Source organism: Drosophila montana, unplaced genomic scaffold (genome assembly GCF_035044405.1).
Source record: "Drosophila montana isolate Dmon_TW-CO22-7 unplaced genomic scaffold, ASM3504440v1 contig_779_1, whole genome shotgun sequence".
Lineage (NCBI taxonomy): Eukaryota > Metazoa > Arthropoda > Insecta > Diptera > Drosophilidae > Drosophila > Drosophila montana.
The window spans coordinates 93,126-107,397 of NW_026999075.1; positions in this window are offsets into that span (position 1 = coordinate 93,126).

Sequence of the window (14,272 nt, forward strand, 5' to 3'; positions counted from 1 at the left end):
ATATTATTTATCATTTTCAATACATCAATACAGTCTGTCAGATTGCAAGCAGAGCAAATGTCGGATTCGGCCGGATCGGAACATTATATCGTATAGATGGCGCAGAAACTATGCCGGTCGAAAATAAGTTTCTTAATGAATAGCATTTTTGTTTTTGAAGATTTTTGACCAAATTTTCCATTATTAGGAATGGCTATATATAAAACATGAGGCTTAGCATAAACACTTTTCTATCTTTCAAGCTATCCTGACCAATTCCAGCATATAGAAGCTTTACTGTTATCCTATCTAACCTGCAAATCGTTTCAAATCAGATTACTTTATCAAATGGCTTCTATAGAAACAATCGGTCGGAATTAGGGCTTTTATTCTTGGCGTACCAAAGATAATCGTTCGTTCCTGTTAGCAGATAAATTATCTACTTTAATGTCAATTATTTATTAACTTTTATCGACATAACTCTGATAAAAGTTTGATTCGAAATTCTGTTGTTTTATGTAAAATATTGTATAACCCTGTTGAATAATATTCGGCAATCAGTTGATTGGCTTGTTTTAACAAATAGCTGCTCAAAATGTTCAGGGACATTTAATCATTTTCTATACCTGCTTGTTGTGCCCCTTAATGTGTATCGTCTTTATATGTCATACAAAGCAGTTGTTTCCAAACAAAGATGACTTCGTAGCTGGCACATTTGACGCATTTTCCTTTATTTTTACTGTACACTTGAGACATTAGGCAACCAGGGTATTTGCTGTAGTTACCTTTTGTTGCCGTAGCACACTATGCCATTTATAAGGCTGCTTTGGTCAGCTTTGTTTGGGTACTTGGCGAGGCATTGCCGTGTCAAAGTCAGGCAACCTCTTAGTGCCACTCCCCCAAGCTCCCACGCTGAATGTCGCTTTTGTCATTGTCAAGAGTTGGCAGCCTTTTCAGGTTTTCAGGCTTTCAGGTATGCTGTAATGGCTGGGTGCGCTATCTTGGCACCCACTTGTCCCATGCCGCTTGCTGCATGCCGCATGCCCACTTGCTGGCCTGGCTTGGTCACACTGTCGACTCACAATCACCTGACATGTGCACGTCTTTCGCTTTGGATTCGAGAAATGCTTAAATGAATTGCCGCTTTTGTAGAGATTTCTTGCAGCTGCTTGCTGCATGCCTCTTGTTGCAGCTAGCACCTTAGTGTTGCTTGACTAACAAGTTACACGTGCATGTCTTCAACAATGTCGCCATTTCAGTTTCCGCTTCCGTTTGACGTCCTTTGGATGCGCCTCTCGAGACGCCATGCAAAACATTAAGCTTGCAGCTATTCATTCCTTTTGTTGCATGTCTCTGAAATGGCAATGTTGCAGATACATTTCAAGCACACACGCACACACGAACACACACAGACATGCAGTTTGAGCTGCTTAGGTGTCTACAAAATATTTGTGCATCCTTTTAACCCAGATAAAGCAGCAACATTGCTACCTCCCTGCCCCCTCACGTCAGCCATAGCTAGCATTCTTAGCCAGCCAAGCTTCCCAAGCTGCTGCTGCTAATGAAGTGCAGGGCATGCAGGCAGAGTGTCTTGAGCAAATGATATGACAACAGACCTCAAACCTAATGCCAGCCATGACAATTGGGTATTGCATTCGGGCTTTCCTCTACGACTGCTTTCTTTAAGAGCCACAGTTACAGATATTTTCTTGCATTTATCTCGTGTCCACCTTAGTTGCGCTTCGCTTTTGAGTGCAATTTTCTGAAATAAATTTTACCCAACGGTGCAATTTTTGTACTAACAAATTTATGTGCTCAACAATTGATTTTCCTGTTCAATTTCGACTGCTGCAGAGACGTGTTGGCCAGCAAATGCAGCGCCGAACCGAACCCCGACGAACCGCAAGGTGCAAACGGTAAAAATAATGGCCAGAAAAATGAAGAGACCTCCAATGGCTGGCAAAGGTGTCGCGGCCCAGACACTGCGCCACTTCATAAAATATGAAATTAGATTTGCAAGTGCAGCAGCAGGACAACGAGCGCGCTCTAAAGGATGCGCATATATATACCTTGTTGCAGGAAGAACAGAACAGAAAAAAACCGGAGAGAGGGTGGGCGAATTGATTGTAAGTGGGTGCCGGGCACTGCAGTCAAATGGTCATGCCAGTGAGTCAGCCAAGCGACCAGCGTTGACTCAAATGGCTTGACATTCGATCAAAAGTTCGACGGAAGCGGCAGCTAAAAGCAGGTTAAGCCAGCTGAACAAGCCAGTGTGGCAGCCACATACGCTTTAGGGATAATATGAACTGACAGTATAATATGTATTGCCAAAGCTTTAATGCTGTTTTTGCAGCCAGTAACACAGTTCAGTATGTTAGAATGGGAAAAGAGATTAAAGCTGCGATAGGTAATATACATTTGTAGGCAAATAAACTGATTCACATGTTTTTTTTTTTAATTTAAATATGTTATATTTTGCGCTGGAATCGATCAGTGTCTTACTTATATGATAATTACAATAAATGGGAAGAGGGCATTTAAATAATTCTCCTCGTAGATAGGTCGCCGGGGTGTAGCCTTTGAAGGCGCCTCTCTCTCTGATGGGCATTAACATTTTCGTACCATGTAAATAAAAAAATAAAAATGCTAAAAAAAAATAATAACAATTGGTAATGGTGATTGTTAACTGGTAATAATGTCGCTAGGAAAAAAGAGAGGAACATGATAAAAATTAAAAAGCCAAAGTGACGAAGAGACTCACCAGAAAGATAAGGAGATAGAGAGAGAGATAGTGCGACGGAAGAAAGAGTTAGAGTTAAAGTGAGAGTGAAGGTGAGAGAGCAGCCAAAAAAAGGGGTGAGAGAGATATGGTGAGAGGGAGAAAGTGAGAGATATGTAGAGAGGGAGAGTGAGAGCGGGGAAAAGGAAAGATAGACAATAAAAAAAAGCTAAGGAACGATTGTGACAAATAGATGATTGACGAGCAAAGTAATTGTAAGTTTGTTTCTTTTTATAAACGACATAGAGAAGAAAAGAGTTAAAGAGTATAGAGAGCATTTTGAAGAATCATGTTAGTTGAGAAAATCGTTAAATCTTAGAAGACCATAAGTTAAATCATGATTAATATATATATGATTATATATGGAAATTAGCATAAGTGTTGCGCTGCGTAAACTATTTCCTTGAGACATTGTTATTGTATGATTTTCTTACTCGATAAATCTCCAATTAATGTGCATTATTCATACTTGTGCCAAACTACTTGCACCATATGCTATATAAAAGTACCCTGGATAATCTTTATTTACAGCTCTGATCGGCGTGTCGTCAATGCCCGATATTTGCAATGATTTGTAGCGCATAGCAGCAACGCAAAGCTGCAGGAGGAAACAGGATGAGAAGTGATTTTAACAGCAGGACCACGACACACAAATACCAAGCGCAATGCGCGGCTAATGCCGCTTAATAGTTTTTACATTTTTTGCAAGGGTCTTTGGTCTTCGTCCAGATCCAAAACCAGAGCTTGTGCCGAAAGGGGCTGAAGGGTCTAGGAAGGATATGCTGACTTAACTGATTCGCTTTTTTTTTCTATTTCTCGCTTTAAAGCCGAGCGCTATGTTCAATAGCTGGAAAATGTAAATCCCATTGAGTTGGTTAGCTTTTTTTATTTTATTTTTTTTTCGCTCTAATTTTATTTTTCCACTTTTCTTTTTTGCTGCTAATGCTGCAACAAAGGGCGTGGCTGTGGCTGTGGTCGTGGCTGTGCAATTGTGGCCGAAATGTCTTCATCGGTTTGATTTTCAATTCGATTGCATTTAAGCCGTGTCCTGGCATAAGCTGCGCGGCGAGCAAGAAAGCAGCCAGCGTTTCAATGTCGATAAAGAATTTATTATACCTGCTTTATGGGCAACTACCTCGGGCTCTCATCTATTTTTAGTCGATTTATATAGACAATTTATGACAAGATTTATGATAGCGGCGCCTTATTATGTGGCAACATCAACTAAGTGCCACAAACGCAATTCGTATATGCATAATAACTAGGCAGCAAGGAAAACAGCTTGTCGTCTGATAATTTTGTAGCGTATATGCGAGCACATTAGTATTTTGAGAAACGAGCTTAAAATAATATAAGCTATATATATTTATATGGCTCACGTAAATATATTTGACTGCAGCAACAATGAAACATTAATCGAATAAGCAATTTCCCCTAATCTTATCTTATCTGCGGTAGAGCATTGAGGCTTCGTGCAGCTGGCTCTGTTGTTGTTCTTATTGGTTGCGCAGCAGCCACAAAGTTGACACCTCAGACAGCTACCTGCTCAAGCCCCACAAAGTACACAAGGACACAACGACAACGACAACAACTTTGTCTGACAACAATCAATCAATATTTATGTCCTCAAGCGTTTAGCAGCTAGCTGTCTGTGGATGTGCGTGTGTGTATCCATAGTTACAAATACTTATGTTTTTAGTCTGTGTATGTGCATGTGTCTTGCCACAGCTGTGCTTTGTTCTTGTTATGGTTGCCTCAGCGCTGTGACAGCGTTCTAATGATAATGACAAGCGCAATAATACTCACAGCAATGGCAAGCCCCTGCCCCACCCGATACCCTGCACACGCCGAGGTCGAGGTACTATCCCGTGGCCATTGTACGAACTTTACAGATTTATGTTTATCCGCTCAAGTGCTCACGCTTCAGCTGTAGCGGAGCTGTGTCTGTAGCCAGGGCATTGGCGCAGCTTTCGCTGTTGATTGATGTCCCGGCTAAGTTAATTACGTGACTCAAAAAGTGGAGGGACTTGAAAAAGTTTGCAGCTCGTTGCTAAGAGCCGCAATTAATTGATTATTTTTGTTGTGCCAAAAAGTGCCATAAAGCACTTGACTGCGAAATAATAATAATAATATGAGGTGCTGCCAGCATAATGATTATTATAATGATATTGTTTTCGTTGTTGTCTGTTGTCAGATAGGCGTTGGCAGAGATTACGCATTAAATAAATCATCAGAGCTGCTTGGCGAGATGTGCTCAGCAACACTTCACAACACTTGAAGTCCTCAGTTGAGATTTATTGTAAATAAGCGTGATTATCATAGTATCACGTATACGCCGTGCTCAACTTGACAGACAGGCCCGCAATAGAAGAGGCCAGCACGCGACCAAGCCTGAAAAGGGCGGCCTAATCAGCTCCAGAAAGACTCGGCTGATACTCGGCTAAGGCCAATAAACAACATTACTCCGTGCGAGCCACGGACGGCGTATATGCGATATGTTTGCTTGGCACTTTCAGTAGTTATTCTTGAAAATGGGCGAGAAATGACAATCTACGAGTCAGCCATAATACTACCGATGGATCGCATAGGGGCTAATGTTAAGAGAATCTGTTAAGCTTGTTCAAGATCAAAAGATAGACAGAATTAAATTTCTTTCGAATACCAAAAGTTTGAAAGTGTTATAATTATTATATTTTAATTAATGCTTCTATTGGAAATTAATATAAAGATAACATAAGTATTATTAATTTTCTGAAGCATCTGAAATAGAAAGCGCATGAGGTAAAAAACCCATATTGCACTGCAAATATTATTATATTATAGCTCCGAAAATATAAGGTTACCTTTTAGACAAAAATAAAAAGAATTTTAAATATTTTTACTCTGTTTTTCCAACCCAGCTCTGTTTCTTCTCTTTAATCCAATTACCTGCTCTCCCAAGGAATATACTCTATTCCTATTTGCATTTAATAATATTTTCTCAAAGAATTATATTCGAAATACGCATCGATGACTGAAATCGATGGCATTTAAAAATTTTAATAATTGATTAATTAAAAAACACCGCGATGTGTGGCTACCACAAGCAAATGACATGTTAACAAAGTAAAAAAATGAGATGTGGGGAATCTCGTCATTTGAGAAACTTGTTTTCATTGGACGTCACAGTTGCTGGCTCTCAAAGTCAAAGCGTTTTAACCTTTTAAGCGCAACTGTAATGCGACTAAAGCTGCTGACTATGAATGGGCAGAAATGGAATGAAAGGAGATGGCAGCTGACTAGGGGCAGCCGACGCCTGGCAGCTCCAAGCCACGGAGCGCGTGATGCCAAGGACACGCTACTCTGGCAGCTGCTGCTGCTGCGAGAGTCCTGAATCTGATGCGGCTGCTGATGCTGATTTGCTTGCAACACATTGAGGTTACGCGAAGCGAAAGAAGCTGTACAAACGGGCAAACAGTCAGGCTGGCAGACAGACCCACAGACCGACAGACAGATAGACAGATAGACAATTGAAAATGTACACGCTAAGATATGAGTTCCTTGTGTGTGTGAGTGCGTGGGTGTGAGTGTGTGGGTGTGAGTGTGTGTTACTGCGGTGGTCTGGCAGCACAAATATGTCTCAGATATGGCATGGTTTTGTGGCGTAGATACGCCAGATTCCATTTCTCAGTTACGCGGGTCACTCAACAAATGTGTCTGTGTGCGCTGAGAGGGGCGTTTTGGGAGGGAGAGTGACGCCATTCATTGCAATAGTTGAGGCAAACGACAAAAAGACAAAGCGTTGCAAGTGCCACGTTGAGAATGAAAAGGAGTTAAAAGAGATGCTTGAACAAATAATATGTGATTAAGCTTTCGCCTTCAAAAAAAAGGAGAGCAGATTAAACGGATTAACAGGAGTCACTTTAAACTTGGGCTACTTAAAGGTGCATAAAGGATATTTTAAATTGGAATCATACGGAAAATATTAATTAGTACTTTAAGCTCGCACACTTATACCGGAGCGTAATTAAATTATAATGCTTAACTTCAAAAGTTCAAAGCCAGATCGAAAAGTTATTCAAAATTGTAGCTTCCATAAAAATAATCTAGTTTTGCAACACTTAAAATATATACCCAAATGCAAATTTCAATGCATTACACAAAGAAAAGTAATCAAAGCTACTTAACTAGAATTTTGCATGGGCTCAGGAGCCTATCAATTTCGGCTGTATAGTTAGTGATTACATTTTACTAGAATTTATCTGGGGAGCCATCAGGTTTAATAAGAACAACAGCAAATGTGCTATTAAAGTTGTGTTTACTGTAGATGCGAGACTGACCCGCATGGCGGGCAAATTACGCACATTATAAGCCTCATTTTCGTGGCATCAGGCAGGCAAATGGTCTGGCCACGCCCCAAACTGCTCGTTAGCCCAAGCCCCGGCCCAGGCCCACACTTGACCCACACTGGCTGGCCTCGAATAACTTTACAGCGCTGGCCAGGCTTCACCTCATAAAAAAAAAAAAAATAGAAACTGTGGCAACTGCCAACACTGGTCATAACTCCACTCAAACTTGACCTACTGCTGATGCAATGAGGTCTACTTGAGGTCTGGGTTTTACCTGTTGCGAATGTTAAAAGCAGTCAAGCAGCTGCGATGGGGCGTGGCACGTAGTTCTAGGGGCTAGCTGGTGCAAATGTTATTTTCTTCTTTCTTTTTGGTTTGAAATGACATTCATAATTTTTATTTACTTTCCTTTTGGCGTAGCTTTTCGCGTTCTCTCGTTAATCTCGGCCGCTTTTTTGGTTATGTCGCCGCTGTACCACGTTTCGTATACTTAATGAGATTTCTCGCAGACATATTTGCAATTCGGCGGCAGGCGGCAGGCGGCTCATAAAAGTTGAAACCGCAAAATATTTTGTATTGCTCAGGCAGTCACAGGGACGGGTGCCTGGTCGCAGGGGGCAGAGGCACTTTGCCCTGCCGGTTCAATTTAAAAAGTTTCCTTTTTGGCCCGCGTACTGCAGTTAAACCCCCCAGCAACAAAAACTAATTACAATCTCAAGTTGTTTTTTCAACACTCAAAGCTGGCAGACGGCCCCCACTGAGCCAGTGTACCACTACCTTGAGCTCAAAGCGCACAGTGGGCGTGGCAAAATTATATTAAAAAATAAATAAAAAAAACGCAGCAACGCTGTCTGGGAGCAAGTTTAATTTTAGTTTTCCCAACTATTTTCTCAGCCGCATCGCATTGTTGTTTTTGTCTTCATTTTGCACTTGGCACTTTGTGCGCAGATTTATTATTGTTGATGCCCCTGCAGTTGCAGCTCCCCTGGCAACCCGCCCCCCTTGTTGCAGCCCCTTTATCTTATTCAAGTTGCAACAATCCTCTCCAACCCCCCACTTTTTTCTTCCTCTCTCTATTTCACTGTCTGTCTGTTGTGTTAGGGTTCTGCTCTTTGTTCAAATTGCACCTCTGTGATTATGGCCACTTGGCAACGTTATCCTTGTCGTTGTTGTTTTAGCCATTTAATGTGCAGCTTCGTTGTGGAAACGCTTTGGGACCATTGGCTTGGTTTTTGCATTGCTCTAATGATGTTTCTCTGAAATGCACTTGACAACACCTTGACATTATTCATTAGGATTTGAATTGGCGCCAAGCGACACGCACTTGCCCTAAACTATTGCCCCACATCCCGCTCCCACCACTCCTCGAACTCCTCTGCACCCACTTGAAAGCTGCTGTCTAATCTCTGTCATCAAGCTTGATAAGCGTTGGGGCCTTGGCATGGGCTTTTTCGACTGTGTCCCGCTGTTCTGGCTCTGCGCCGCTGGAGATCTGGCCCTGGATTTTCTATTTTTCGGCTATTGGTATGAAATTTCAGGGGCTGCTGCGTCATTATTCAAAATGTCAATGTCATTTCTTTTCGGTTTTCTTTTTTGGGTCTCGTTTTTGTCGCTGAGGTCTCAACTCGAAGCTCTGACAGCTGCTGATTGTTGTTTGCCCTGCTAGTTCTACCAGCTCGCACTCTCGAAGTTCTCTAGAATTCGCTGACAGTTTTTGACACCCCGCTTCCCCAAACTGCCGGCATATTTATGCATTTAACTTAAGTTCACATTTGAATTATACGTTAAATATTAAAGGCTCTTAACAGGCAACTAACAAAAAAATATATTATGGAGATCTTAAATTTGCACACAATTTGTAAAAATAAACAAAAAAACTTTGCTTTTATAAAGGTTAATGCTCTAGCAGCAGGTATTAAAACTTTATAGCTTCATATAACAAAATCCAAGTTCGGTTCCGAAACCTTGTTTATGAGTTTTGATAAAGATATTTCTGTATGCTTATACATAATAAGTTTTTTAAGATTTCCAAGATGCATTAATAATATTTAAATTCCTCTTTAGGTTACACTTATACTAAAACAAAATTTCAAACTCTACAAAGAATAAAACATTTAACAATTTACTTTGAATATTTTTATAGACGAAAAAGAGTAACGGAATTTTTTCGAGCTCCATTCCTTTTGATGGAATCTGAATGAGATCCATTTGCTCTACTGTAATTTCTTGAAAAACAAATGCTATTTATCTGGTAGTGTATTTAATATCCGTTAAGTTTTTCATTCAGTTTTCGAATGTTTTAAACGCCATTTACAATGAAATTTTTGGCCCACTTTATTTGCCAATAACCGCAATGGCCATCAATTTATTTAACAAATGACAAACACTTTACAAATCAAACAACAATAACTAATAGATGCTTTGTTTGTTATTTTGTGGGGCATTTATGTTGTTGTTGTTGTTCTTGATTGCTGTCATGTTATTTAGTACAAATGGTTTTCTCTTATCTATGGCACAGACAGCCGTGGTTACCGCCTGAAACCGACTTTATCAGAGGCCCAGCAGACGGCCGACTAATGCACTCTGTACAATAGTACCCGATTTATGTATTTGTATTTGTATACATGGAATGCATATTAATAACCGATTTGCGTGCTTAACGCATATAAGTCCCAGTTAAGGCAACCTATTCTTGTGGCTCTTAGTTTCAGTTTATATCTGTGTATATGTGTGCTCGCATAATGGAAAATATGATTATCATTTATTAAGTCGTTAGCTTGCCTGCTTTTCCATGGCTAATGCAGTTGCTGTTGGTACTTTGATAGCCCATTGTCGAGGTTTCCACGCTTCAAACCCCTGAAACGAAAACCAACAAAGAAAATTAGTTGAATACAACAAATTACACAAATTACTTTTAAAATGTGTGCCATAATGCTGATTACAATGGCTGCACTTTAATGACAGTTCATAAAATAAAAAACGTTGCTGGATGTATTAACAATAGGTATTAACAAAAACAACAATACACAATGTTCGGAGCAATGAATATCAATGACTTAAGCTACAGAATTTATTTATCAATAAAATGAATTAAAGTGTTTATTAATTCTTAAACATGACGCTCTAACTAAAAGGGGACATATATGGCACCTGCGTCCTAATTGGTTCACATAAAAAACAAACAAAAAAAACAGAAGAGCATGTTTTCAAATACAAGGCTTTAAGCCAGAAGCAGGAAAAAGTAATTACATATTTGTTGACCTGCAAGTTTTTATCAATTCAAATTTCAACCCAAGTATTAGTTCGAGCGAACTAATTTTACTGACCTGTTATCAAATTCAAAAGACCTTTTGAATCTGTTAAGAGGAGATATGTATACTCTTGTTTACTCATTATATAATTATCAGATATTTTCATTGATAAAATCAAGCTGAAATAAAACCAAATATATTAAAGGACAGCTCTACCACATGTGACAAAGGCAACGCAAAAATTGAACAGCAGTCAATCTGTTTTGTCAACAATCATTCAGTTCCAGTGCAAATTAAATTGAAGACTTGAATCCCAATTCAGTTTAGAGCGTAAAGCAATTGTCGTGCTCCCAGCGGGTTAGGCGCCTTTGGGGTGGTGGCATGTGGATAGTATGTTGCAGTTGTAATTGGCATGCTTGCCGTGCTATTAACCGCTCAAATGTCCAACTGTCAATTGCGCAATGATTTCCAATGATACGCAACATACTGTGAAAAGCACACACACTCAGCAGCCACACACGCACACACCTCAATCAGGGGTTCAGCCGCATCCAATGGGTTGGAATTACACGCAATAAGCGGGCTACACGAACTGCGCTTTTGCGTTTCCTCTGTGGTCAACATAGCACTAGACATGGTCAAAAGACCCATCCCCCTCAGTTATATGGATGCCATAGCTATGTCAACAAAGCCATATGAAAATCTGGTAACTTGGCAAAAAAAAAAAAACGTATGTAAATCGTAAGTCTTTGTTCAAATGAAATGTTGGCATTCTCTGTAACTCGTGGATGCATGTTGAAAACCCAGAGTCGCGTCGGAAAATGCTATAAGAAAAATTCTCATAATATTACCGCCAGTGTAAAATTGGTTTTTCCTTCTATATATTTTTTGTTGTTGCTTCTGCAATGCACGTTAGTTTTTATGCGGTGTGGTAGGCCTCGGGATCCTGGTCTACGTCTACGTCCGTATCCCCCACTGACGTCAGCTGTTTACCATTTAGGAAATGAGCCATAAAGTGGAGCTGAGCCGTTTGCTGTCTCTCTGCTGGAAATTGGCTCAGTCAACTGCACTTTAACCCAAGTATGCACTCAATTGCAGTGAGTGCGAGGGTGTGAGTATGAGTACATGTCTCGGTGTTGGTAAGGGTGTTGTCTTTGCATGCATAAGCAGCCATTTAGTGTTGTTATGCTTATTATATGTGCATACATACATACAAACGACTAACGGGGCAGACGGCGGCTGTCAACTGCCACAGCCGTCGTTAGGCCCATTTTGAACAGTCTACCAAAGTGCCAAGATGTCTGCACCCACGTACACACTCACACAAAGCTATTTACAGCATAACAACCTACACAATATCAACGTCAGCTGGGACAATTTCCATTTTTGTGTGAAGCTCATAAACCTTCAACTTTAGCTACAGAACAGCAAGGACATATGCAGGTGTCTATGTCTAAGTTGACGCCAACGTCAGCGTTAACGTGCACGTTACCGTCAACGTCGCCTACATATTTTTATGTGAATTTATGTATTTGATTAGTGCAGCCTCTGAGTTATATATGCATTTCAGCTTTGACTTTCATTTTCTCACGTTTTAATAAATTAAACACAATAACAGAAGACGGAATAGGAGCAGTTCCAAGAAACAGAAACCGCGCAAGAACAGTCGAATCTTATAGTTCAATATGACATGCGCCGCATATTATTTATTTAGCTATTGGGTTTAGGGTTTAAGTCAATAAATTTTATCATTATTTTTAGAATATCAATATGAATATTCACTTCTGGTTTTTGTTAACCATATTTTCTAATTTATTTCTAAATCTTGGATATTAATTTCAGCTTACTTTTTTATTAAATAGATAATTCAGATCATATTGTTTTTTAAATTATTCCAACTTATAACAATTGTATAAATATGCTATCAAATCATCTCATATGTTTTTTTGGGTTCCTAATATTCTAAACAATATTTTATGAATCAATGAGCTTCTAAAAATTTTATAGAGTTCAACCAATTTTATATTTGCCAATTAAGAGAAAAACATTTTTTGTTGAACCCTTGCTGAGGGTTTTATAATTTTTTTTTATGTGTAAGACATCGAACAGACATCTCCAATCACCTGAAGTATATATTTTTTGATCAGTAAAAGCAGACAAATAGCCATGAACTATGTCCGTTTGTATGTTTCTATGCAAACAAGACTCTCAGTTTTAAAGCTATAGTTATTAAACATGAATCTCTGCACAGGTGCGTCATTCTTTTGCAGGCAGTACCAGCCAGATCGGACATCTATGTCATACTTATATCTGCCATAGGAAGAATCAGTCACAAATTAAATTCTTGATATCTTGACAACATTCGGCATTTATTAATTATACGCTTCTTATAGATAACCAATATCTTATCAACATCAGACACCATCTTTAAGCAGAATCGATCGGAAAATAAGCCGTATGACAAAATATTGTGCTCTTCAGATATATTCAGCAAAATCAGTTATTACGATCCTCACTATTTCACTTCATATCTGCACAATCTTGAGCTAAATTTCTACAGGGTGTTTAACTAACACGTACCGATTATAACCGTTCATTCTTATTTTATTTCCAATGAGTTTTCATTTTGTGGAACTGATATGTTGTACTTGCAATATACTGGTATCATAACGGCAAGTAGTAACCCTAGGGCACTTTTTTATTTATGTGCTCGTAAAATAGCACGCCTACTTTGGTCTCTAACTCAGTGTCGTTCTCAATTCAAAGCCGCCCTCAGCACGCACCGATTTCGCACTCTAACTAACACACACACATACACTCATTCACACATATTTATTGCCTGCATGCAGGCTGTCACATTTACATATGTGCCGCGACTTATGTTTTGTTCCTGTTTTGTATAGTCGGGTCGCTGCAAAGTATGCTATGAAAAATGAAATTTATTCAATTCAGCTAATTTAACTATGCAAATGTGGCATATTAACTATTTATGCGGCTTCCCAAACAGCCGAATTTATTGGACTCTTAGTTCTGCTTTCCTATAGTCTGAAAAGCAAAACTGTAACTCTTAATTTTGAATAACGTTTCCATTGTTCAGTCTATAGGCTTATCTGGCAAATCTAGCTTATATTTTTAATCAGCTTTGGGTTTTTTACTTAAAGTGTATTTATATGCTTCATACAAATTTAATTGCCTTGAGGTACAGTTCTTTTTCTGTATCTTCCTATATTCATTTTCTTTTGAGTTTTCATTTTGATGCTTATTTCTACCAGGATACATGGCAGCAGCACAATAAATAGTTTATTTAGGTATTATGCCTTGCTGACGAATAGCTGCCCAACCGTACTCACGCAGAGCAGGCACTGCAGAAATTTTGGGGGAGCTGGCATTTTAGAAGAGCCGGCGGCATGCGTCGAAATGAAGAAATGAAATTTTCATTGTTTTTGTGCCCCAAGTGTTTGAAAAAGTGTCGCATTTTGATTACGTTTTTCCTTACATTAAGCTGCGTCTGAGCTTTTGGCCACGCTTGATTGCCTAGCTGGCAAGGCACGCCCCCTGCGTCAGTTATACAACAGCCTTCCACTTGACTCTTTTTGCTTTGAAGTGGCGTTTGCTCAGGGTTCTCGCACTCGCAATCGTGCGGGGTTTGTACTTTCTCCACCCTTTGTAGTTGGAAGTGCAACGCCCATTGCCTTGGCTTGGCAGCCCCTTCGTCGCGCATCCATCTTTAATTCATGATGTGCTATTTTGGCCTGCCTGCACTTTTTGGAATTCACTGCGAACTGCAAATGATTTAAAAGCGGCTAAGCGGAAAAACAGAAACATTAAGTCGCAAACATTTATTATGAATGCCGCTTTTATATTAATTGGGAAGCAGTCAACATTTTTAAGTCAGAAAGCTGCAAAAATGGCGATATCTCACGGTCTCAAGATAC